Genomic DNA, 25,640 nt, shown 5'->3' with positions numbered 1-25,640 from the left:
GATCAGATCGTGGTGGGGAATATTTAAGCAATGACTTTAAAGATCACCTTATAAATCTGCGGTATTGTATCTCGATTAACTCCTCCCGGCACACCACAATTAAATGGTGTGGCTGAAAGGAGGAATCAAACTTTATTAGATATGGTTCGATCGATGATGAGTCAAACAGAGTTACCTAAGTCATTCTGGGGTTTTGCCATTTTATCTGCTGTACAATCACTTAATAAAAGTCCCACTAAAGCAACTGACAAAACTCCATATGAGATATGAAAAGGGAAAATCCCGAATCTGCGATACATGAAAGTATGGGGTTGTGATGCTTATGTCAAGAGTAAGTCTGACGATAAGCTTGCACCTCGTTCTGAAAAGTGTATTTTTGTAGGCTACCCTAAGGAAACTTGTGGATATTACTTCTACAATATTAACGAGAACAAAGTGTTTGTGACTCGTGAAGCTGTCTTTCTAGAAAAAGAATTTAATTCTAGAAGACAGAGTGGGAGAAAATTTGAACTTGACGAAGTTCAAGAGCCACAAACTGATATGACAATACAGGAAGATGTTCCTTCTACGTCTGAATCAGTTATTGTTCCTTCTGAACCTAGGAGGTCAGAAAGGGTTAGTCGCCAGCCTGATAGATACCTTGGTATTATCAAGGAAGATGGTGACTATGAGGTTTTACTTTTAGAAAGTGATGAACCCAAGACCTATAAAGCAGCTATTATGAGTTCTGACTCTAAGCTATGGCTCGAGGCCATGCAATCCGAAATGGATTCCATGTACGATAATCAGGTATGGGACCTGGTTGACTTACCTAAAGATGTTCGACCTCTTCAGTGTAAGTGGATATTCAAGATTAAAATCGGCATGGATGGACATAAAGATGTTTACAAAGCTAGATTGGTTGCAAAAGGTTTCACTCAGGTTCATGGTTTACACTATAATGAAACTTTTGCACCAGTTGCTATGCTTAGATCTGTTCGGATAATGTTAGCGATTGCTGCATTTCATGATTATGAGATATGGCAAATGGATGTCAAAACCGCTTTCCTGAACGGGTTTCTGGAAGAGGAAGTGTTCATGACACAACCTGAGGGTTTTGTGGATCCTAAAAATCCTCACAAAGTTTGCAAACTTAAGAGATCCATTTATGGTCTTAAGCAAGCATCAAGGAGTTGGAATCATCGTTTTGATCATGTTATTAAACAGAATGGTTTTTCTCGAAGTGTTGAGGAACCATGTTTATACATGAAGTTTAGTGGGAGTAAAGTTGTTTTCTTACTTCTTTATGTGGACGACATATTACTCATTGGGAATGATGTTGATATGCTTGCTTCTGTTAAGAAGTGGTTGGGAAATAACTTCCAAATGAAAGATTTGGGAGAAGCTCAACGCATCTTGAGTATCGGGATCTATAGAGATAGACCCAAAAGGATATTAGCATTGAGTCAAGAAGCGTATATTGATAAGATTCTTGACCGATTCAATATGAAAAACTCCAAGAGAGGTTTTCTACCTATGGGTAGTGGGATCACTTTGAGTAAGTCACAGTGTCCTACTGAGCCTAAGGATACTGAATGCATGAAATCGATTCCCTATGCTTCTGCTGTTGGATCGATCATGTATGCTATGATGTGTTCTCGTCCTGACGTCTCGTATGCTTTGAGTATGACGAGTCGTTTTCGAAAAACTCCGGTGAGAGTCACTGGATAGCCGTCAAGAATATTCTGAAGTACTTGAGAAGGACTAAAGATTCATTCTTAGTGTTTGGAGGAGAATCAATTACGTATAAGAGGTTATACGGATGCCGTTTCAAACCGATAGCGATGATTTGAAATCCCATGCTTTGGTTTTGTCTTTTTGCTTTGAACGGAGGGCGGTTTCTTTGGAGAAGTTTCAAAGAGTCTCGTGATCTGCGATTCTACAACGGAAGTCGAGTACATTGCAGCCTCTCGAAGGCTGCAAAAGAAGTTTTGGATTAGGCGCTTTTAGAAGGACCGAAAGTAGTTCCGACAAATGAGATCCTATCACTTTGTATTGTGATAACAGTGGGGCTATTTTTCAAGCAAAAGAGCCCAAGTCCAGTAACAAGTCTAGACATGTACTTAGGAAATTTCATGTAATTAGAGATTTAATCGAAAGGAAAGAAATTACAGTTTGTAAGGTTGGGACAACTGATAACATCGCTGATCCTTTAACCAAGCCATTGTCTCAAGCTAAACATGATAGTCATATAGTTTCGATGGGGTTGAGACGAATGCCAGAACTGTTGTAAATTATATGATATGTAATAATCAAAATATTGTATTTATTATTTCATATATGATAAGTTGCATTTATCGTTATATTCAGTTTTATGTCTGAATTTATATACTTTGTTTTCTCCAAATAGGTTGTAAAGACAATGTCGAACCCTATTAAGTGAACTGGATTAACATTGTATTTTGTCCCTAGTTACTTAATAAGGTGACGTCTCGGAGTGACTAGATTGTAAGGCGATAGATGACAGGTTCAACTGTCATATGGTCATAGTGATGACTGGTCGATTACATAGGCATATTGTTAGACAATTTGTTGGACAGTGACCGTTTATAGAGTCCTTTTGTTGCTAGGTCGTGGCGAGGATTTCTATTTATTCCTTCGAGTCAATTCTTTAGACTGGTGACTATTTGTCTGAGTTGGTACGGTTTTCCGGTGACTTTGGTTTTTGTTCTAGGTCGCACCGTAAAAGGAGGCCGATAAGCATTTACTGGGTCATTGTGATCTGTATCGAATGAAGAAAATAGGTCAACAGGATTGTCCTTTTAAGTCATATTTTATTTCAAGGCCACTCGAGGACAGATGACTGTGAATGCGTGGCCACGCTCGGATGAGATCTATAGTAGATTATCCAGTCACACAATCATTCTCCTGATCGAGGAAACCACTTTATGATATGATCTCGTGCAAGAACGACCTGAAAGACATCTTGCATTGAGTGGGAGATATTATTGGACAAGAGAATTGGTAACGCACACTTGTGTCAGACAAGTGGGAGATTGTTGGAGTAGTGTCCTCCACAATAAGTGCGTTTACATATTAAATCTCGTAAAAGGAATATCAGGGATTTATTTATTTATTTGTCAGTTGATCGTCGTTAATCGGTAATGATTGGCTGACTAGAGTTTGACATTACTTCGTGTGTGACGGCGGTGATGATCTCTTTAGGTCACACCTATAGGATGATGCCCAAATAGAATAAATTAATTGTTTGTATGAGATACGAGATAATTAATTCCTTGTATTATTTGACTCTTAGTTAGTCACATAAATGTATTATTTGATGACGGGTTACGAACTCGGGACAAAGAGATTTATTATTTAATTATGAGATATTTAAATAATAAATGATTAGAATTTATTAATTAATTGTTAATTAATTAATTTTATACGATATGTGTATATGTTTTGAGGTGGAATTAATTAGCTATTAAATTTTACAAGAGGTTGTAAAATTAGCTAAATGGGTTAATATTGACACTATGATTACTTAATAGTTAATTAGTCATTGGTAGTTAATTTATATTATTTAAGTGTTAAATAAATTAAATTAAATTAATATTTAATTATGTAAGATAATTAAATATACGACTTATAAGCATTTGTGGGGCAAATATCGAAAACCGAAATGGACCAAAAGTAGTCCACATATACTGGTTTTTTGAGGACATCACAAGTGTCTTTTAGGTGGATTTTTCCACTTATAATTGTCCCCTCAAATTGCCTATAAATACCATTGAAACTCCGCCATTTCTCTAGTTGAAAAAATGTGAAGACAAATTGGTCTAGGTTCATATACACTACCTAAAGACCAAATTTTTCTTCTTATTTTGTTTATCTTTTATATCAAAAACATATATAAATATTAACTAATAATATTATCAAAGTAATAATATTTATTAGTACATCATATATACAATTAAACAAGGTTTACTACTACATATATCTAGTTAGTATTGTAGTAGTATTTTGGGTTGATTCTTGGGTGTATCCTTAGGAGACCATCTTTTTGGTGGTTTGTTGTCTTGGAGGATCATCCATTTTCATAGCTCAAGAACAACATCAAGGAAGGAGTCCTTGAGTTGTGCCCAAAACTTGCCTTATACAATGTAAGGAACTTTTGTCTTAAGATGGTTTAATACCATCTTTATACTTTTATTTGCATGCATGTAGATTTAGACCATTTTAAATTAATTTGTAATTTTAATATCATAAGATGAGTATTAATATGGTCTAAATAACTAACAGATCAGACACAGGTTCGACCTAATCGAAGCCCTGTGAATATCCCGCCAAGCAGCCACCAACGACCCCAAAGCCGACCTCTCTTTCAACGCCCTTATACCGGCCCGGAGAACGTCGTAGAAACCCAGACAAGTGGAGAAGCCTGAGAAAGTCCTCATGGTAGCAATCTCCTGAAACTGGGAAACAAACAACGTCAGAACACCTATTCAGGTCTGAAACGACAAAAACAGCAAAAGCTCGACAAAACAGTAAAACTTACCAGGCCCTCGTGTGCACGGTAGGAGAGGTGAGTGTCTAGCCGCAGCAACAGCTGGCTACCATCAAAACCCTCAGCCCAAGCAGGTGCCGCCCGCAGGTTCAGCCCCCGCGAAGCTGTAGCCCAGTGAGCCTCCCAACCCGCGACGTAAGCCTCCCAACCCGCTCTCCGTCTCTCCGCTCTCTCAACACCAGCAGCCTCAGCAACGGGCTCCTCCCAAGCCCTAGCGGCTCCCTCAGCACCAACAGCCCCAACAACGGGCTCCTCATGAACCTCAGCGGCTCCCTCAGCCCTGGCAACCTCCTCGGCGGGCTCCTCCTCCTCAGAAGCGTCCTCTACTACCACCTCAGGTGCACTAGCCGGAGTACGAACCGGCCCAGTCCCAAACAGGTCCTCCAAGGTCTCAGCAACGGACCCGGTAGACCCCGAACACTCCCCTGCAATCGGGACAAAACAAAAACGTCAGCCGAAATTTCGGCATTACGACGGCATAAGATGGACAAATAAAAAAAAACCTGCAAAACAGAACAAGGGCAATCCCGCCCAAACCTAACCAACGGAAACAAAAAAAAAACAAAACAATTCACGAAAACCGAGCAAAAAAAAAACAACTCGCCCATCTTTTCAAGCAAAAGACAAGTCAAAGCAACAACAAAAAATTTTAAAATCACCCAACACCTCAAGACCCACACAAGGTCCGTCAAACACCCAAAAAAAATGCCAAGACACAACTGGGTATTTTTCAGAGCTCAAAAAGGCAACTTTACGCCAATTCGGGCACAAACAGGTAAAAAAATTCAAAAAAAGACCACGACGAAGCCACGTGATTTAATCACGTCTCAAAGCGACCTAAACTACCAATAAAGTCCATTTCACAACAAATATGGTCAATTTGAGCTCAAACAGGCGCTTATTTCAACAGACATAAGACCGTCGCAAAAGACAAAAATTCCAATTTTGCCCACAATACCCCAACAAAGGTTCAATGTGGCAAACGCGGTCTTCCCCGACTACAATACAATCTAGTGCGGCTTACAACTCAATCAAACAAACTTGACATTCTGAAATAAGACGGTTTTACCGCCTCATTCACGTTTTTCGAGCATAGGGAGCGGGAACGAGGACCAAAATGCAAACTAAAAGCACCCCTATACTCCTAAACAGGTTTTTAACCTAATGCAATCATCAATTTCACTCGAAAATGGCCTAATCAAAAACGCCCAATTCGATTTTTGAGGGTTTAGGGTTTCGCCCTAATTCAATTAACAAAAAGACAAACTAATTGAAATGGATTCAAGAGGATTTACATACCTTGAGATGACATGATGATAATGGCACAAAGACAAGCAAGAGACAAGATAAAAAATGGCGATTTTGTCGCGTTTTTGAGAGGTTTGTCGAAGAACATGAAGCAGAATGGGGTCGTCCTGTTTGTCGCATCTTTTCTACAAAAAAAGGGATCGCTCCCTTACTTCGCAGTAAGACTTGCGCCTCAATGAGGTGCTCCTTGACTCATTCAGCGAGATTTTGGGCTTTGACCCAATTTCTCGCACCAATTTCAAAATTTTCAACGACGGAAATAAAAACCATCATTTCAAATACAAAAACATAATAATAGTGAAATTCAAAATTCACTATTTCCTCAAATTTTCAACGACGACAATAAAAACCGTCATTTCAAGTACAAAAACACAATAATAGTGAAATTCAAAATTCACTATTTCCTCAAATTTTCAACGACGGAATTAAAAACCGTCATTTCTCCAAAAACAGAAAGCAAAATAGTGAAGTCCAAAATCGCTATTTTCTCAACTTTCAACAACGGAATTAAAAACCAACTGTGGACAAGGCCCTCGGGAACTGCGTCCGCGGGATCCACACTAGGCATAATCGACTCGAGGTTCCTTCGAATCGAATTAAGACAAATTAGAGTCGCCACCAAGTTTTATGGGAACTTGGGACCGTTCAAGTCAACTTTACACCTTTCATCGAAAAGCATAAAGCCAATCGACTACGAGTGATTAAAGATAAAGACTTGTACCCTATATCACTCGATTTGAATGACTCTCGTAATCCAATGGTATTTAGACGGATCTACAAACCATAGATCTTGAGTAAGGGGTGAGGGTACGTGTTAGGAAGCCCATAAGGACACCTAACCCCGCCCGTCAATAACGGCCTCTACTAAGTCAAGTATCGGATTTCAAACAAGGTCATAGCTACTACGATATATGATATGCAAACATCGTTTTAAAACCCTAACATGTGACAACAATTTCTATGTCGTTTTAGATGCAACTAAACTAACTTTGTCAAAGTTGTAATTTAGCATGTGGGTTGATTGATCTAACAACATGTAAAGCAAACAAACAAGGCTTGATGGGAATTGGGGAGCCGTTGGGATCTACCCTATTACAACCCAGGCATTTCATGCCGACACAACAAGAAATTAAAGATACAACTCGATCTAGAATACAACGCTATACACAAAACCGTACATGACACATTACACGGCCATTCGGCCTAGAAAAACGTGCACAAAGGGGTGGCCCACGGCTTACATGACTCACGGCCTTAGGTCACTCCTCGTAATGTGTGCTTTCACTTAATCTCATCGAATTACACATAGGGCTACGCACTAAAGCATGCATTAGCATAAACCGGGCCACGTTGCTTTAAACAACATGCGATTTACTACGCTCTTACATGCATTGGGGCACAACCATCTAACCAAACAAGACTAAGGTTTTGAAAGAGGTTTTGACTCGATAAAAGAAAGCAAACTTGAAAATTACAACTCGATAAACAAATTATAAATTACAAGCTATGAAACGGCAAAGAACGAATGATATAAAACAAACGAGGCAAGAAGGGACACGGCCACCCTCACGGCCTAAAGCCACGTCCACCCTAGACACGGCTACCCTAGGTCCTAGGTCAGGTTCATTAGTTAGATCAATTGATTGCGAAACAAGTTCGAAACGAATTAGAAAACAAGTTAGGAACGACATTGATCGATCGAGATGATGTCGCGCAAAGGTGTATTCTACACGGCCTAAAGGGGTCAAATCAGGTCAAGTTCGCTAATTAAATTAACTCATCGAGTGTTAATAAGAAGGTGCTAATCACGCACTCTTATACTAGCGAGAAATTATGTGAAAGAGAGAGATGCATTCAATTAAGTTACAGAATTGTTAATCGGTTTTAAAAGCTATGTCGATGTACCCTAAAGTGTCTAATTAGGTATTAAACTAATCTAATGTCATCTAAACTAGTTATATGGGAACAATCAGAGGTCATACTAACATGTAAATGGTCCAGGGGTAGGTCGAATCACACGAGAGAAGAGAGGGGTCAAAAGCGAAAAACGAAGTCAGAAATCGTTTTATTAATGCCCTACCTTGAACACGAGGATATGTAAATGAGACGGGGGTGTACGACCGACTGATGTAGCGGTTTCTTTCCCATCTCAAGTCAACGCGGGTATTCATGGTGGTACTTTAACTCATACTCGGACTAAACTAGTTTCATAGTTAATTAGAACAATCGATAAACAAAAAACGATAAACAAAACAAAAACAAACTATAAAAAACAAACATAAAAAAACGAAATAAAAGGGAGAAAGAGGAGGATTTGATGCACCCTCAACCTACATGTATCGTTGACACCGTCTTGGGTCGTAATCGATGGTAGATTTTATCTCGAGAGGCCGTCGTCGACGAAGAAACAAAGCAAACAACACGTTTTTGGCAAATCTGGACAGCAACTTTCAAACAACGATTTCTCTCTCGTTTCACGGTGAAAATTCGATTTAAAAGATTTTTTGAAAACTAGAAAGAGAGGAGAACAGGTATCTTAAAACAACCCCTGCTCGTTTTGAGTTATTGGGCACGAAAAACGAGCACAAACAGAACTGGACAGACAGGAAAAAGCCGCGAAAACAGAGTGTATAACACTCTGTTTTTCGAGGGAATTCGTGTACTCTCAAAGGCAATTTGGCTCGTAAATCTTTGTCTAATGTGTATATGGATGTTGTATGGTTAATTAGGAACAAGAAACTCGAATTTTAATGGATGTTTGAAGGAGGAACGAATTGTATTTCGAAGAGGACACACAAACTGTTCCAGTTTGTAAGTCGGTTTTGTGAAGGGTTTTTGAGAGGCAATTAGGGTTTGTTTCTGGAGTTTAAAGCTTGTAAGTGACGGTAGGATGTGTGGAGAACTTAGAGGAATGAATGTATGGTGAAAGGGTGGTATTTATAAGGAGTTAAAGTAGGGTAAAAGGGGGAGAGGCAGACGGGCCTGTTCACGCATAGCTGCTGTCCAGCAGCTTTGGTGAGGGGTTGGAGGGTTTGTGACGGGTTTTCTTGGTGGTTAAGGTAAGATAATATGGGTAGGATACTAGGGTATGGGTTAGGGTTAATGGGCATGGGTTTTGGTAGTGTTTGGAGCGGGTTTTGGACTCGGGTTTGAGCTGCAAAACAGGGGGGGCTGCTTTGTGTATGCGGGCTGTTTGGGGGTGATTTGGGACGGGATTTGGGCCGTGGATATGGGGTTCGAACTGGGGTTGGATGGGTAGAGGCTTAGGTCGGTTAGTGTACTCGAGATTCGTGCCAACTCGTAAAGAAAAGGGGCCCAAAAACCGAGCTATAATCGAGCTCTAAAACGCGTGTTCAAAACGAGTTTTTCTCGATTTTTAAATCGATTTTTCAAATCAATTAACACATTAAAATAAATGATTTTTCAAATCAAATATACTCATAAAATGATTTTTCAAATTAATTATTTATTTTATTTTCAATAAAATAAACTTGAGAAAATAAATTCTAAAAAAAGCAATAAAATGAATTCATTTTAAAAAAACATTTAATTTAAATATCATTTAAATTAATAAAATACTCCGTCGACAACGCTCATTCTACATCGTAAAACGAACCCAAATAAGGACAATGACAACTAATAAGTACATGTGTCCTATCATCATCGGGTGTTTGTCGGGTTCTCTATAAATTCCAATATCGACGGATACGGGTATCTACAGAGCCCCCACTTTGACTGAGGCTTGGACAAGGCGAAAGTCAAAGTATACCCCAGGTCCCTCTCGACCTGAGGATTCTGCGGGTCGTTTATAGTCCATTAGACTTGCGTATATAAGCTCGCCAGCCATAAGAAGAGATCATACCTGAAACTTCGCCGGGGATTAACTCTTGCTTTTGTTGTGTCAAATTATAATCATTGGTCGTCGACCCATAAATTGCATATATGGGGGTTGAGCCTTATCCTCGGGCGCCTACGTATCCGTTTCTGACGGAATCAAACCCGCGTCGTAGTTCGGCAATTGCTGACACATGCCCAAAGTTTATCATCTGCTGGCGTTGGTCCAAAATTCATCATCTGCTGACATTTGCCCAAAATTTATCATCTGCTGGCACTTGTCCGAAATTCATCATCTGTTGACACTTGCCCAAAGCTTATCATCTGCTGGCAGGTGCCCAAATGGGACGGGACTTTCCAAGGAGGTTGCCGCCGCTTTCATTATTTGCTTTCAGCTACGGAATTCTTCCATTTCATACTCTTGTATTGAATTGAATTCTTGGTGGATGCCATCCTTTACATCTTGATAATGGTCTCTGAAGCCAACGGCTTCAGAGCCCCCAGTTTGCAATGCCTCTAAAGTCGAAGACTTTAGAGCCCCCAGTTGAAGCATATCCAATAATCATCACATAAGCACATTTGGATCATCGATCCTAAAATTAGATCATTTGAAAGATTGGGTCATCGACCCGAAAATTGAATTTGAAAATTTTGAATAATTGGGCCCTCGACCCGAAGTTTGAAATTGACATCACTTGGAATGTTGGGCCATCGGCCCTTTAAAAATTGAATTTTGAATGAAGGATTGGATCGTCGACCCACAAAGTGTCCACCACTTAATCTATCCACAATTCGCAAAAATTTTTTGGAATTTTGAAATTTTGAAATTTTTTTGAAATCGAACCTTGATGGGTGAGCATGAAATATGACTCAAACACTCCGTATGACTCGTAAACAACGTGGGCGTAGCCCGCTACCGTAAAACAAAAAGGAAAATAAAATCGTAAGTGTGCACGGGTTTTAATTCAATCATTGACTTGTTGGGGGTAGAAATGTAAATTGGCCGTTCCGGCACCAAAAGATGGCAAATGGGAATCACAAGGTCATCGGAATTGGGACGAAGATTTCGTATGGCATGGACGTGCTCCCGAGGGCACATGGGAATCAAGATCACTTGGCATTGACAAGGTGGATTAAACTCATGGAGCAACAACGTTAGCTTCGCCTAGACACTAAACACAGACTGATTTTATGAGAACACTTAGACATCACACATCACTCTTGTTGGGAACATTCTGTCACTCTTCTCCTCGCCTCCTTTCTTTTCAGCGAGTTTTCATTATTTCTTGCCACCGCCTTCTTTCTTTTCAGCGGGCTTTTACTATTTTTCTTCCACGCCTTCATTCTTTTCAGCGGGTTTTTTCATATTTTCTGTTCCCAACACAAACCCACATCTATGTGACTCAGCATCTTTGCCTAAACCATTAGATAAAGCTCATTCTGAGACTCGATACTATTCATCTGAACCTATATCCTCATCCTAGCCTACATCGAGTGCTAAGACCGACTCAAACAAAGGTGGCTTCATTTGGACTTGGTTAAGACCCGTAAGAAACCGACAAGATGACAACTTGGTTGATGAGTGGATTGAATCCCTTATTCTGAAGGACTGCCTACGTATTCGCGTGGAGCGAAATCAAATCCGACGTAGTTCGATCAAGGTGCATTAAATTGGCATTTTGATTGTGTGTACACACTCGAAGGTTTCACCTAAGGTATCATGTCGTATCCCATTCTAGCCTGTAAGGTACCGTTAAATCCCGTGTCTGGGGTTAGGTGTAAAAGGCTTGGATCTTTTGGGATGTGGAGCTTGGTAATAACAAGTTGGAATGGTTAACCATCATTATGAAGGTTTGTTTTGTGGTGCTAAGGCCAAGGGCTATGGCTGCTGATGTGGTTGGAATGGGTGTCTCGGGTTTGATGAACCACGAGTGCAAATGGGTTGAAAAATGATGTGGGTTCAAATTTCCATGTCTGGCCCCTAAAGGCTAGGTGTAACAGCACAAGCGGAATGATTCTCAAAATTCCTGACTATCCCCTTGTAACTGTCTCAGGAAGGACTTAGAGGGTAAAGAGGTCACTACTTACACTTTTGGGCTTCGCCCATTGAACCTCAACTATGGGTACTTGACTTGACTTCTGGCTTCCGTAACTTCGACATCCAACCAAAAGCACTTTGCAATAACTTCAACATTTTTTTTCTTTTTTCTTTTTTCTTTTTCTTTCATCTTTTTCATTTTTTTTTCTTTTGCTTTTTTTTTCGTCCTTTTTTTTTCTCATCTTTTCATTCTTTTTCATCTTTTTTTTCCTTCTCTTCTTGAAAATGGTCTTCTATTCATTCCCTTAGTCACAAACGGATACACCTTAAAAACTTGGCTTCGCCAACTAAATTGGGTTAGAATTATCAATTCCTTCTTAGAACGGGTTGATATCTTCTCTCTTCGAGAGGGGATGATTCTGTGGGAAAAAGGCTTGTCTTCCGTCATCGATATGGAAAACAAGGAGCTAGTCCGGGTTCGTCCTAGAATTATCTAAAAGCTTGTCAAAAGCACTGGTTCTGATGGAGGTTTTCTATCGCCAGACATGGAATAGGTAAAGGAATCAAACACGGAATCCTATTGTACCTTACATTTTGAAACAGGACATATTTCTACCCCAGGGATTCCTTTGAGTGTGTTGTGCATTTTATCATGCTTTCAGAATGATTGAGGATGGGAAACAAGACATATTTGGAAACGAAACTGCAACTTTTTATTGGAAAGGCAATTGCTTAACAGACTCAAAGGAACGATTCCTAGGACACACCCTAGGTCATCGTGGAACAAACGACTCAACTTCAAGAAAAGAAAGTCCTAGACTCGACTCGACTAAGAAAAGAAAACAGATCCTGACTCATAACTTTTCAAATCTAGTCTTGAGCTTTCTCTTATTCAGCTGTCAGCTTAGATGCTCGGCTCTGGTCCTTGATCCCTTTGATGGTCGGCCTCCATCCCGAGGTAGTCCTCTGAGGATCTACGCCAGTGATGAAAGTTGGTGAAACGAATTGTCTTTTATTAACTTCTTTAACGAGAGGAGTACATTATAGAGCAAGACTCCCGACTTGAATTTCACTCTTCGGGTTTAGCAAGGATTCAAAGTAATCCACAAATATGTTCCCGATAAACACCCCTTTCAAGTGACATGGGCGGATAAGATGGGAATAATCGACATTGTCTTCGACAGAAACAAAGTTGGCGTGATCGCCAAATGGATTGGTGATGTTATTGGGTTTAACAGTTGGGATCGGGAGTGTTCCATTCTCAATCATGTCTTGAATTTCGTGCTTCAGTCGATAGCATCTTTCAGTATCATGGCCTTTCCCTTGACGAAAGGCACAGTAGGCATTTGGTTTATACCATTTACCTTGTTGATCAGCGGGAGGGTCCGGAGTTGGACCAATAGGCTTCAGCTTTCCTTGGGCTATGAGCCTTTGGAAAGCGTATGTATAAGTGCATCCGATATCGGTGAATGCCCTAGGTGTTTGGCGTTGCGACTTCTTCGATTGCCCTTCTAAGAGATTGATGGCTTCATCAATATGGGTCGTCGCTGGGGCCTTGCCCTTAGACGATGAGGCCCCTTGGTACCCTTTCGGCTTTTCAGCCTCTGCCCTTATGACATCATCTTCCACCTTTATCCCGATTCTTATCAATTCTTTGAAAGAGCCAAAATTCTGGTGTTTCAGAGCATTGCGGTAAATAGGTCGTAGATTCTTTACGAACTTATCTACCATTTCAACTTCGTCGGGTTTCTTGGCTAGTTTCACGCTTTCAGCGCGCCATCTTGCGAGGAATTCAGTAAAGCCTTCTTTTTCCTTCTGTGTCATTACCTCCAAAGTCCTTATGTTGGTTTGAATCTCGACATTGTCAGCATAGTGCTTACAGAACTCCACCGTAATATCTTCGAAAGTGGGGAAGTTCTTAAGGTCAAGATTATAGAACCACGCCTTCGGGTGTTCATCCAGAGATTGGGCAAAAATTTCAGAGAGCATGTCAGCAGGTACTCCCTTCAGTGCTAAGTACCCTTTATAGGCCTTAACGTGGTGGACTGGATCTTCGGTGCCCTTGAACTTTGGGATGTTAGTGAGTACCATGTTCGTGGGCAACTTATCCTGAACTGGGTCATAGGCCCTAGCATTCTCATAGTGGATGTTCTTCCCCTGGGAGAGTTTCAAACGGTCTTCGATGAACTTGAACCGTTTCTCCAGATCAGTCAGAGGTGGGGTAGATGGAGGGGAATCTTCACCCAGCTTAGATTCGATTGCATCCATTCAGGTCATCATGAGGTTCACGGCCTCGGTGAGCTTGTTGATAGCATATTCCATTGCTTGACGTCGGGTTTTTGGCGGCCTTTCTACAAGAAAACCCCGTACTGAGTCAATATTTAAAGTAAGAGCCCCTGCACACTTAAGGACACGACCCCAACTTGACTCAAACAAAGACTCGACTTGAGACTGACTAACCAAAGGTTCGACTCACGGTTGGATTTAGACCTTGGTTCATTTTAGACTCGGCAAAGCGACATGACTCAAACTGTCATAGCACGATTCTAAACCGGACTCGGTGTGACTAAACCCGTGATTGGACCAACATAGTCCTTAGGTTCGGGTGAAACGTCCTAAAGGGCCTAGCTTGGACGTGTCTGTGGACTATCCTAGACCAAATGGTCGACCAACATGACTCAAAGCCCAAGAGGTGAGCTTGGGTGACCCAACAGGGTCATGTTCTAGACTCTTAGAACGAAACACACCCGGCTTAACATGGCCATGACCCGGACACGACTCGACACATTTCATGCTTGGTTGAGGTTCGAGAGGCATTTTGGATTGATTTTGAAAAACGAATGATCGATTTGAAAAATGAGATTTGAAATGGGCAGATCATCTTGGCTATAAAAGCTTATTTTGGCCGAAATTTCTAGTCCTATTTGGGCAGCATTCCGCGTTTTTAAAACCATGCTAATTTTGAAAGTAAGTTGTTCAAAAGTTCGGTTTTGAAATGGACATGGAAATTTTTGAAAAGACTCGGGAAACAACTTGCACATTGTCATTCTCATGTTATAAGGATGTATGCTCCTAGACATCTCTAAGTCTCGGCAAGTCTTCTACAAGAAGGTCTATGCCCTCCATCCTTTTGCGGTCTTATAGAGCAAGGGCCTTAAGGTAAAGTACCTAGAAGAGCGTCCCCACCATCAAGAACCACGCGAGGTGAAGTGGAAGCGAGCAATGTTCAGCTTCCTAGCATAGTGGGACGTCGCCCCCCACGCATCACAAAGAAACGCTGGGACGGCCCGGGAAAGTCCTTAAGGGTTTATGCATGCATCGTAGCACTATGAGTAATGTTTTACTTTCCAATACTTTCTTTTCAAGTTTCACCTCGGAGAAAAAGACCCTAGAAACAAAGTGTAACTAGTCCTCTTTTCCCCAGCGGAGTCGCCAAACTGTGGACAAGGCCCTCGGGAACTGCGTCCGCGGGATCCACACTAGGCATAATCGACTCGAGGTTCCTTCGAATCGAATTAAGACAAATTAGAGTCGCCACCAAGTTTTATGGGAACTTGGGACCGTTCAAGTCAACTTTACACCTTTCATCGAAAAGCATAAAGCCAATCGACTACGAGTGATTAAAGATAAAGACTTGTACCCTATATCACTCGATTTGAATGACTCTCGTAATCCAATGGTATTTAGACGGATCTACAAACCATAGATCTTGAGTAAGGGGTGAGGGTACGTGTTAGGAAGCCCATAAGGACACCTAACCCCGCCCGTCAATAACGGCCTCTACTAAGTCAAGTATCGGATTTCAAACAAGGTCATAGCTACTACGATATATGATATGCAAACATCGTTTTAAAACCCTAACATGTGACAACAATTTCTATGTCGTTTTAGATGCAACTAAACTAACTTTGTCAAAGTTGTAATTTAGCATGTGGGTTGATTGATCTAACAACATGTAAAGCAAACAAATAAGGCTTGATGGGAATGGGGGAGCCGTTGGGATCTACCCTATTACAACCCAGGCATTTCATGCCGACACAACAAGAAATTAAAGATACAACTCGATCTAGAATACAACGCTATACACAAAACCGTACATGACACATTACACGGCCATTCGGCCTAGAAAAACGTGCACAAAGGGGTGGCCCACGGCTTACATGACTCACGGCCTTGGGTCACTCCTCGTAATGTGTGCTTTCACTTAATCTCATCGAATTAGACATAGGGCTACGCACTAAAGCATGCATTAGCATAAACCGGGCCACGTTGCTTTAAACAACATGCGATTTACTACGCTCTTACATGCATTGGGGCACAACCATCTAACCAAACAAGACTAAGGTTTTGAAAGAGGTTTTGACTCAATAAAAGAAAGCAAACTTGAAAATTATAACTTGATAAACAAATTATAAATTACAAGCTACGAAACGACAAAGAACGAATAATATAAAACAAACGAGGCAAGAAGGGACACGGCCACCCTCACGGCCTAAAGCCACGTCCACCCTAGACACGGCTACCCTAGGTCCTAGGTCAGGTTCATTAGTTAGATCAATTGATTGCGAAACAAGTTCGAAACGAATTAGAAAACAAGTTAGGAACGACATTGATCGATCGAGATAATGTCGCGCAAAGGTGTATTCTACACGGCCTAAAGGGGTCAAATCAGGTCAAGTTCGCTAATTAAATTAACTCATCGAGTGTTAATAAGAAGGTGCTAATCACGCACTCTTATACTAGCAAGAAATTATGTGAAAGAGAGAGATGCATTCAATTAAGTTACAGAATTGTTAATCGGTTTTAAAAGCTATGTCGATGTACCCTAAAGTGTCTAATTAGGTTATTAAACTGATCTAATGTCATCTAAACTAGTTATATGTTAACAATCAGAGGTCATACTAACATGTAAATGGTCCAGGGGTAGGTCGAATCACACGAGAGAAGAGAGGGGTCAAAAGCGAAAAAAGAAGTCAGAAATCGTTTTATTAATGCCCTACCTTGAACACGAGGATATGTAAATGAGACGGGGGTGTACAACCGACTGATGTAGCGGTTTCTTTCCCATCTCAAGTCAACGTGGGTATTCATGGTGGTACTTTAACTCATACTCGGACTAAACTAGTTTCATAGTTAATTAGAACAATCGATAAACAAAAAACGATAAACAAAACAAAAACAAACTATAAAAAACAAACATAAAAAAACGAAATAAAAGGGAGAAAGAGGAGGATTTGATGCACCCTCAACCTACATGTATCGTTGACACCGTCTTGGGTCGTAATCGATGGTAGATTTTATCTCGAGAGGCCGTCGTCGACGAAGAAACAAAGCAAACAACACGTTTTTGGCAAATCTGGACAGCAACTTTCAAACAGCGATTTCTCTCTCGTTTCACGGTGAAAATTCGATTTAAAAGATGTTTTGAAAACTAGAAAGAGAGGAAAACAGGGATCTTAAAACAACCCCTGCTCGTTTTGAGTTATTGGGCACGAAAAACGAGCACAAACAGAACTGGACAGACAGGAAAAAGCCGCGAAAACAGAGTGTATAACACTCTGTTTTTCGAGGGAATTCGTGTACTCTCAAGGGCAATTTGGCTCGTAAATCTTTGTCTAATGTGTAGATGGATGTTGTATGGTTAATTAGGAACAAGAAACTCGAATTTTAATGGATGTTTGAAGGAGGAACGAATTGTATTTCGAAGAGGACACACAAACTGTTCCAGTTTGCAAGTCGGTTTTCTGAAGGGTTTTTGAGAGGCAATTAGGGTTTGTTTCTGGAGTTTAAAGCTTGTAAGTGACGGTAGGATGTGTGGAGAACTTAGAGGAATGAATGTATGATGAAGGGGTGGTATTTATAAGGAGTTAAAGTAGGGTAAAAGGGGGAGAGGCAGACGGGCCTGTTCGCGCATAGCTGCTGTCCAGCAGCTTTGGTGAGGGTTTGGAGGGTTTGTGACGGGTTTTCTTGGTGGTTAAGGTAAGATAATATGGGAAGGATACTAGGTTACGGGTTAGGGTTAATGGGCACGGGTTTTGGTAGTGTTTGGAGCGGGTTTTGGACTCGGGTTTGAGCTGCAAAACATGGGGGGCTGCTTTGTGTATGCGGGCTGTTTGGGGGTGATTTGGGACGGGATTTGGGCCGTGGATATGGGGTTCGAACTGGGGTTGGATGGGTAGAGGCTTAGGTCGGTTAGTGTACTTGAGATTCGTGCCAACTCGTAAAGAAAACGGGCCCAAAAACCGAGCTATAATCGAGCTCTAAAACGCGTGTTCAAAACGAGTTTTTCTCGATTTTTAAATCGATTTTTCAAATAAATTAACACATTAAAATAAATGATTTTTCAAATCAAATATACTCATAAAATGATTTTTCAAATTAATTATTTATTTTATTTTCAATAAAATAAACTTGAGAAAATAAATTCTAAAAAAAGCAATAAAATGAATTCACTTTAAAAAAACATTTAATTTAAATATCATTTAAATTAATAAAATACTCCGTCGACAACGCTCATTCTACATCGTAAAACGAACCCAAATAAGGACAATGACAACTAATAAGTACATGTGTCCTATCATCATCGGGTGTTTGTCGGGTTCTCTATAAATTCCAATATCGACGGATACGGGTATCTACACCATCATTTTCACAAACACAAAATAGCGAAATTCAAAATTAGCCATTTTCTCAAAATTTCAACGGCGGCATTAAAAGCCCCCATCTGTAAAAAAAAAAAAAAAACAAATCCATAGTGGAATTCAAATCCACTATTGTCACAAATTTTTCAACAACAAAACTCAAACGAACGACATTAAAAACCGTCAAACGATCAAAAAGGGGATAGTGAAATTTACTACCCTTCACGAGTCTCAAATCATGGGAAGGTGAAAATAAAAATCATCCTCCCTAAACACCCATCAGACGACAGAGTACACATCTGTCTTTTTCCTACAAAACAAACGGCAATAAAAACCGCTCTCTCTCAGAGATTCAAAATCACCGTCGACCACGAGGGCCAGGCTCACAAACCTGTCCCTTTCCGGCACCATAAACATTCAATACAAAACACCGAAATTCCCCAATAGGATATCGGAGGCTTCCTCACGGAGCCCGCTAATTCGAACAACTTCTCGAAATAGACCCGCCCAATGCGGCTATTTCTTACAGTCGATAAAACGACATTCAACATGGCTGGCGAGCCTTACAACACACATTCAACATGGTTGGCGAGCCTTACAACGAACATTCAACATGGCTGGCGAGCCTTACAACGCACATTCAACATGGCCGGCGAGCCTTACAACGCACTTTCAACATGGCTGTCGAGCCTTACAACGCACATTCAACATGGCTGGCGAGCCTCACAACACACATTCGATATGGCTGGTGAGCCTCACAACGTATTACGGCTGGCGAGCCCCTTTCATATACGCACCGCGGCTGGCGAGCCCCTTTCATATACGCACCGCGGCTGGCGAGCCCCTTCATATACGCACCATGGCTGGCGAGCCTTTGTCCACAAACAAGAAACAACTCAAGGACATATCCCGAAGATGCCTCATGTATGACTCCTTCTTATGGCTGGAGAGCCTTTATACGTAGTCTAATGGACTTTAAACGACCCGCACGGACAGTTGACAGAATCTAAACTGTTCTCGACGACGGGTCCTTGGCTCGTACCCTTGAGTCGCCTTGGCGTCGCCCTTCCTGACGGTAGGTTCTTGGCCCAAATCCTTTCGTGCCGCCTCGACGTCGCTTCAGTCTCCAGGTTGTAATCTTCGATTGACCTAGGGGCTATACTTTGACTTTCGCCCTGTCCAAGCCTCAGTCAAAATGGGAGTCTCCAACAAACACCCGATGATTATCGGACTACAACATGCTTAGGAATCGCATCGTTTGATCGACAATTTTGTACAACGATACGTCGGAAAACTTAAAACGATTTCGAAAATAAAACATGTCAAAACTTTTCAAAAGTACCTGGATTGTTAAATGCATGACGACGGGGTCACAATGACACTAATTAGAGTCAAAACCGACATCGTACCAAAAACCGACTCATAATTCAAATCCCGACTCCAACAACGAGTCAAACCGAGTCAAACACAAAAAACAAACTTTTTAAATACTTCCATGTTAAGATTTTCCGGAATCCTTAGTGGTCAAGTACAAATCGGGTTCATACAAAACCTAGGATAGAACAAATCATGATTGCACTTGCGTGATAGTGACAAGACACATCGAAGACCCGCGAATTGGCTCGCGCCTCTTCGAGCAGCCCATGCGGCCACGTCGCTTGTAGAGTCAATATAAAGATATACTCAAGAGGGGGGTGAATTGAGTATATAGAACTCTTGCCCACTTTTTCGATTTATTGATAATTTATTAATTACTCGATGTTTATTAATTAAACTCGACTAATTAATTTATCGTATGTGTGATAATGAAACAATAAATACATAAATAAAGAAGACACGCGAAATTTTGAAGTGGTTCAGTTTCACAAGTCGAAACCTACATACACTATTCTCGATTAATAACTTTAGTACCTTCCTACGGATTACAAAATTATCAATCTAACTCGTACAACTAACTATAGTTGTAACTCGATTTGAGTATCGTTAAATACTCGATTTCTATCTTACGTTAATAAGAAAGTACTACTAGATTCTACTAGTGTTCACGTTAATGAACGAGTATGAATACAATGAGTACTATTATCCTATTAATGAGATGAACGAGAATGATTGACAAATAAGAGGCACACGTTTTTTTGCTTTAGACACAATTAGGGTTTCGAAAATAATTGCAAATATGAAGAAATTGAATTCGAAATATGCTTAAGATTTTTGCAAAGGTTTTTCTCAAATAAGTGTCTTACCTTTTCTAATGAAATACTTTGGTATTTATAGGAGTAGAAAAAACCTAAAACTAGGTTAAAAATTCAAAACCCTAGCCACCCCCCTTAGGTCCGAAAATCCTTGAACTGGGCTAGGTCAAATCTTTTATTTTTATCTACAAAATACCTTTTATTTAAAAACCCTAATTACTACTAGGATATTTTCGACTAGAAGGTGATATGGTCATAATCCATTCACTCTAATTGAAACCCTAATAATAATTAGTTTTAAATCAGAAAACTAAGATAATATGATTAGAAACCCTAGATTACATAACAACCCATAAGTTGTATGATAAATCAGTAGGATTAATATAATCTATATTACTAATTTCATCTAGAAAAGATATAGTATAAATATCACTTTAATTTTCGAAATAATAAGGGAATCTAAAGCTTAGATTGTGCTCTCTTATAAGTCGTTCATGGTTATAGGTCAAATGGCTATAACCAAGAACTTCGATAGGTAAGGTTAGAGATGAAATAGCTATAACCATACTTTCTCAAAACCCATTTTGTTCATACCATTTATAGAATGAAATCCTATATCCCTAATCTTCATGAGATCTTCAAATATAGGTTCCTTTCTTCATCTTGATCTAGAAACTCTTCATCTTGAGCTCCCATCAAATAATATATTGTTTTGCTTGATTTAGTCTTCTATGGTTATAGGCAAAACAACCATAACCAAACTTGATTACCAAGCTCCAATTTCGTCATGAGAATTCCATCATATGCTATAACCACAATCATGCTTCCCAGGTAATTGTTAACTAAGATATGCACCATTCAACAAACAATTACAAGCACAAGTGTATAACATATTACAAATCATAATACTTGTCATTATCAAAACTTATATAAATATGATCCAACAATTTCCCCCTTTTTGATGATGGCAAGTCTCTTATGATTTGTGACTAAGGTCAAGTTCCCCCTCAACATGCTAGTACCAAAGTTATAGTAAGTTGATCGCAAGAACAAGCTATTTATATTCAAAGTTATAGCATGGAACCCCTTAAGAGATTAAAGATCTTGACAAGGAGCAAGCTTAGGCAATAATTCAAGTCACACGATTTCTTCCCCCTCTTGACATCATTGAAAAGACAAGAACAAGGCATAAAACAACTAGAATAATATAAGTTGAGGAAAGAAATAGTCATGCAAATACAAATTAAAAAAACAAGAATAGTTAATCTAAGCACACAAAATAAAATTATCCAAGAACAAACTATATGAGCCGAATATAGAGAAGCCACATGGGCCGAATACACAAAAGTCAAAATGGGCCGAATGGTGTGTTATGCAAAATAAAGTACGAAGCCTAGAAAAACAAGGAAAGGGAGATGGGCTTATGGGTGTTGGACTTAGGTAGGATCAACATAACCGGGTCTAGTCCAATACTCGAAAGAATCACGACGATCAAGGCATGAGCGCACATTATTTGCTTGAGCCACCAAACAAATGTCAGTTAGTAATTTTCAATGTCAAAGCCCGAGTAGCTTCATAACTTTGGCCCATCTATTCTCGCATCTCACGACCGACTTACAACAAAGCTCCTCCTTGAGTTGCAAAATCTGTAACTGTGTTTGACTATCGATCCGTAGCTTTGAGAGTCACGGCCAATTTTGCCTCAAAGGCCTTAAGTCGAGCTACCAATTCCTCATTACAAACACCCGAGCTAGACGATCCCACACCTTTTCCCGTCGCCATACCCGAGACTAAGCTCTCAAACAACTTGGATTGAGCCTCTAGCTTCTCAGTAACCGATACCATAAAAGCATCGAGCTTTTTCTCCATGGCCTCTAAACCCTCCGATTTTTCATCCGAGTTACCCTTGGTTTGAAATACCAATTCCGGACCACAAGCTGAAATTTTCATCAATTTGAAATGGGTATCACTCATCTCATCCTGAGCACTCACACCATAACTTGTAGGACTAACAACCCCCTTATGCTCCAAAAGCAGAGACACCCACATACCATACGACAAGTCTATAGTGGTATAGACCTTGTCCTCGGTTACTAGCATCGCGGTTTGTATGATACGGTGGAAGACTAATAAAGGAAGACTAACTTTCTTTTCCTCCATCCAATTATAAACCACAACCATATCATAAGTCTATAATTTGTCTCGACCATCACGACGAGGCACAATAGTATTCCATAAAAAATTAAGGAAGAATTTTAATTTGGGCGATAAATTGCCCGCCAACAATCGACTACCACCCTTAGCATCAACCTTAAAATAATTCTTAACAACCTCTTTCTCACCCTCTGTCAAGGTACCCCATTCTGCACTCGGGTTAATTTCGGCCCCATCATCAGGAACCGAAAACAGAGCACAAAAATCATCAATGGAGACCTTGACTTCGGTCCCACTCACAACAGCACACAAACATCCATCCTTAATCGACACAGTGGCATAAAAATGAATCACTTCAATAGGATAAACAGGACCCCAAAACTCACTAATTATAACCCACCCTTGAAAATTCAAGAAAGTATCAAAGAACTTTAAAACTTCATACTTACCATACCACTTTTTGGGAAACGAACGCCCGACATGAATATCGTAACCGGACACATGATGAACCAATTCCCGTTCCTCCTTGGTAAGACGAAGACGATCAAGACCCATAACAGTAGCTTTCGGCATAGAGTGCCGAAATAGAGTCCTCTTAGCACTGTCACGAGCGATTATCTCTTGAATTTCTTCTACACCATCCTCCTCAACATTTGCCTTATTTATACCCTTACTTAATCGTCTTTTCTTGCTCTCGATCTCCGGCGGACTCCGGTTATGGTTGGGATTGTTTGGTTTCGGGTTGGCAGAGGGAGATGGGTGAGGGGATGGTGCATTGGAAGTGTTGCATGTGGGTTTGGATGAGTGTGTTTTGGTGTTTGATCGAGTTGTGGGTCTCATGATTGATGATGGTAATGACCGAAAAGAGGAAGATAAAGGTTGAGTGTTTTGGTATTTGGGAGAAGTGATGGTGATGTGAGATGAGGGAGGTGAGTTCTTTTATAAGGTATGATTAATAAGAGTTTTGGCAGGTTAGGATGTTAGAGGTGCCGTGTCAAGTCGGCTATTTCCCCTTTTTTTTTGAAAGAAAATATGGTAAAAGGAATCTAGGTTTAGGTATAAATATGATAAGGTAAATCTTTTGATGGAGATATGGTAAGATATTGCGAGATTTACCAAGTCACAAGATAAAAATATTTAACTAAATGAATATGCTTGATTTTTTTCGGCCAAAATTAAACAGAGAAATATTGTGATGATATTTTATGGTTTGCATATGGATACAAATATATTATACACAAAGATAGAAAATTCACGTAATATAATAAGATATTTAACATAAATACCCTTGCAACAAAATATACGGACACAGTCATACAATCTTGTCTGTTTCTTGTCAGTCATTTGAGATAATAAAATAGTTATGACGAACTTAACTGCCACCAATTAAACCAATTTCCAATCGTAAAATCTCAAAACGTTTTCTAGCTAAAGCCTTTGTCAAAATATCTGCCCATTGATTTTCTGTACTACAAAATTCTAGTTTTATGTTGCCTTTTTCGACATGGTCGCGTAGAAAATGGTGTCTAATATCAATATGTTTGGTACGAGAGTGTTGTGCGGGGTTTTTAGATATAATAATAGCACTCGTATTATCACATAAAATAGGAATACATCCTACATCTACACCATAATCACATAATTGTTGCTTAAGCCATAATAATTGAGAACATACCAGTCCGGCAGCAATATATTCAGCTTCAGCAGTAGATAAGGCAATTGAATTTTATTTCTTTGAACCCCATGTTATAATACAAGGTCCAACAAATGTAGCGAATCCTGACGTACTTTTCCTATCTAGAGAACATCCTGCATAATCTGCGTCTAAATATCCAATTAAATTGAAATTACATTCGAGTGGATACCATAAACACAGGTTTTGTGTACCAATTAAATATCTTAAAATTCTTTTAACTGCAACCATATGTGATTCTTTGGGACATGACTGAAATCGTGCACACACACACACACACACACACTAAACATTATATCTGGGCGACTTGCAGTTAAATAGAGAAGTGTGCCAATCATACCTCGGTAAGTGGTTTCATCCACACACTTAACATCTTTATCCAAGGTTAGTTTCTTATCAGTAACCATTGGAGTGTCCATGGGATTGGCATCTTGCATACCAAACTTCTTGATTAATTCTTGGATGTATTTTTTTTTTATGTATCATGATACCTTTATTTGTTTGTTGAATCTGGAGTCCTAAAAAGAACTTTAATTCACCCATCATGCTCATCTTAAATTCTGATGTCATTAAATCTGAAAAATACTTGCAAAGTTTGTTGTTAGTTGAACCAAAAATGATATCATCAACATAGATTTGAACAACTAATAAATCAGAACCATCTGACTTTAGAAACAAGGTTTTATCGATTGACCCCCTTTTAAAATTACTTTGAAGCAAAAATTTGGATACTCTATCGTACCAAGCCCTTGGGGCTTGTTTCAAACCATATAAAGCTTTGTCAAGCTTGTATACATGATTTTGAAACTTGTGATCTAGAAAGCCAGGAGGTTGTTCTACAAAAACCTCTTCATTCAAATAACCGTTAAGAAATGCAGTCTTAACGTCCATTTGAAATAACTTCATCTTCTTATGTGTTGCAAAGGCAATTAAGAGACGAATTTCTTCTAGCCTTGCCACTGGAGCAAATGTCTCATCATAGTCGATTCCTTCTTGTTGGTTGTAACCTTGTACCACCAATCTGGCCTTATTTCGAACTATGACCCCTGTATCATCCAATTTGTTTATGAAAATCCATCTGGTTCCAATAATTGAACGATTTTTAGGTCTTGGCACTAAATGCCAGACTTTATTACGTTCAAATTGTTGAAGTTCTTCTTGCATTGTTATAACCCAGTCAGATTCTACAAGAGCTTCTTTAATATTGGAAGGTTCAATGGTAGATAGAAAG

The sequence above is a fragment of the Silene latifolia genome, chromosome X, assembly GCF_048544455.1.
Source record: "Silene latifolia isolate original U9 population chromosome X, ASM4854445v1, whole genome shotgun sequence".
NCBI lineage: Eukaryota > Viridiplantae > Streptophyta > Magnoliopsida > Caryophyllales > Caryophyllaceae > Silene > Silene latifolia.
The sequence above is the reverse complement of the archived record's forward strand: the minus strand, read 5'-3'. Positions refer to the sequence as shown.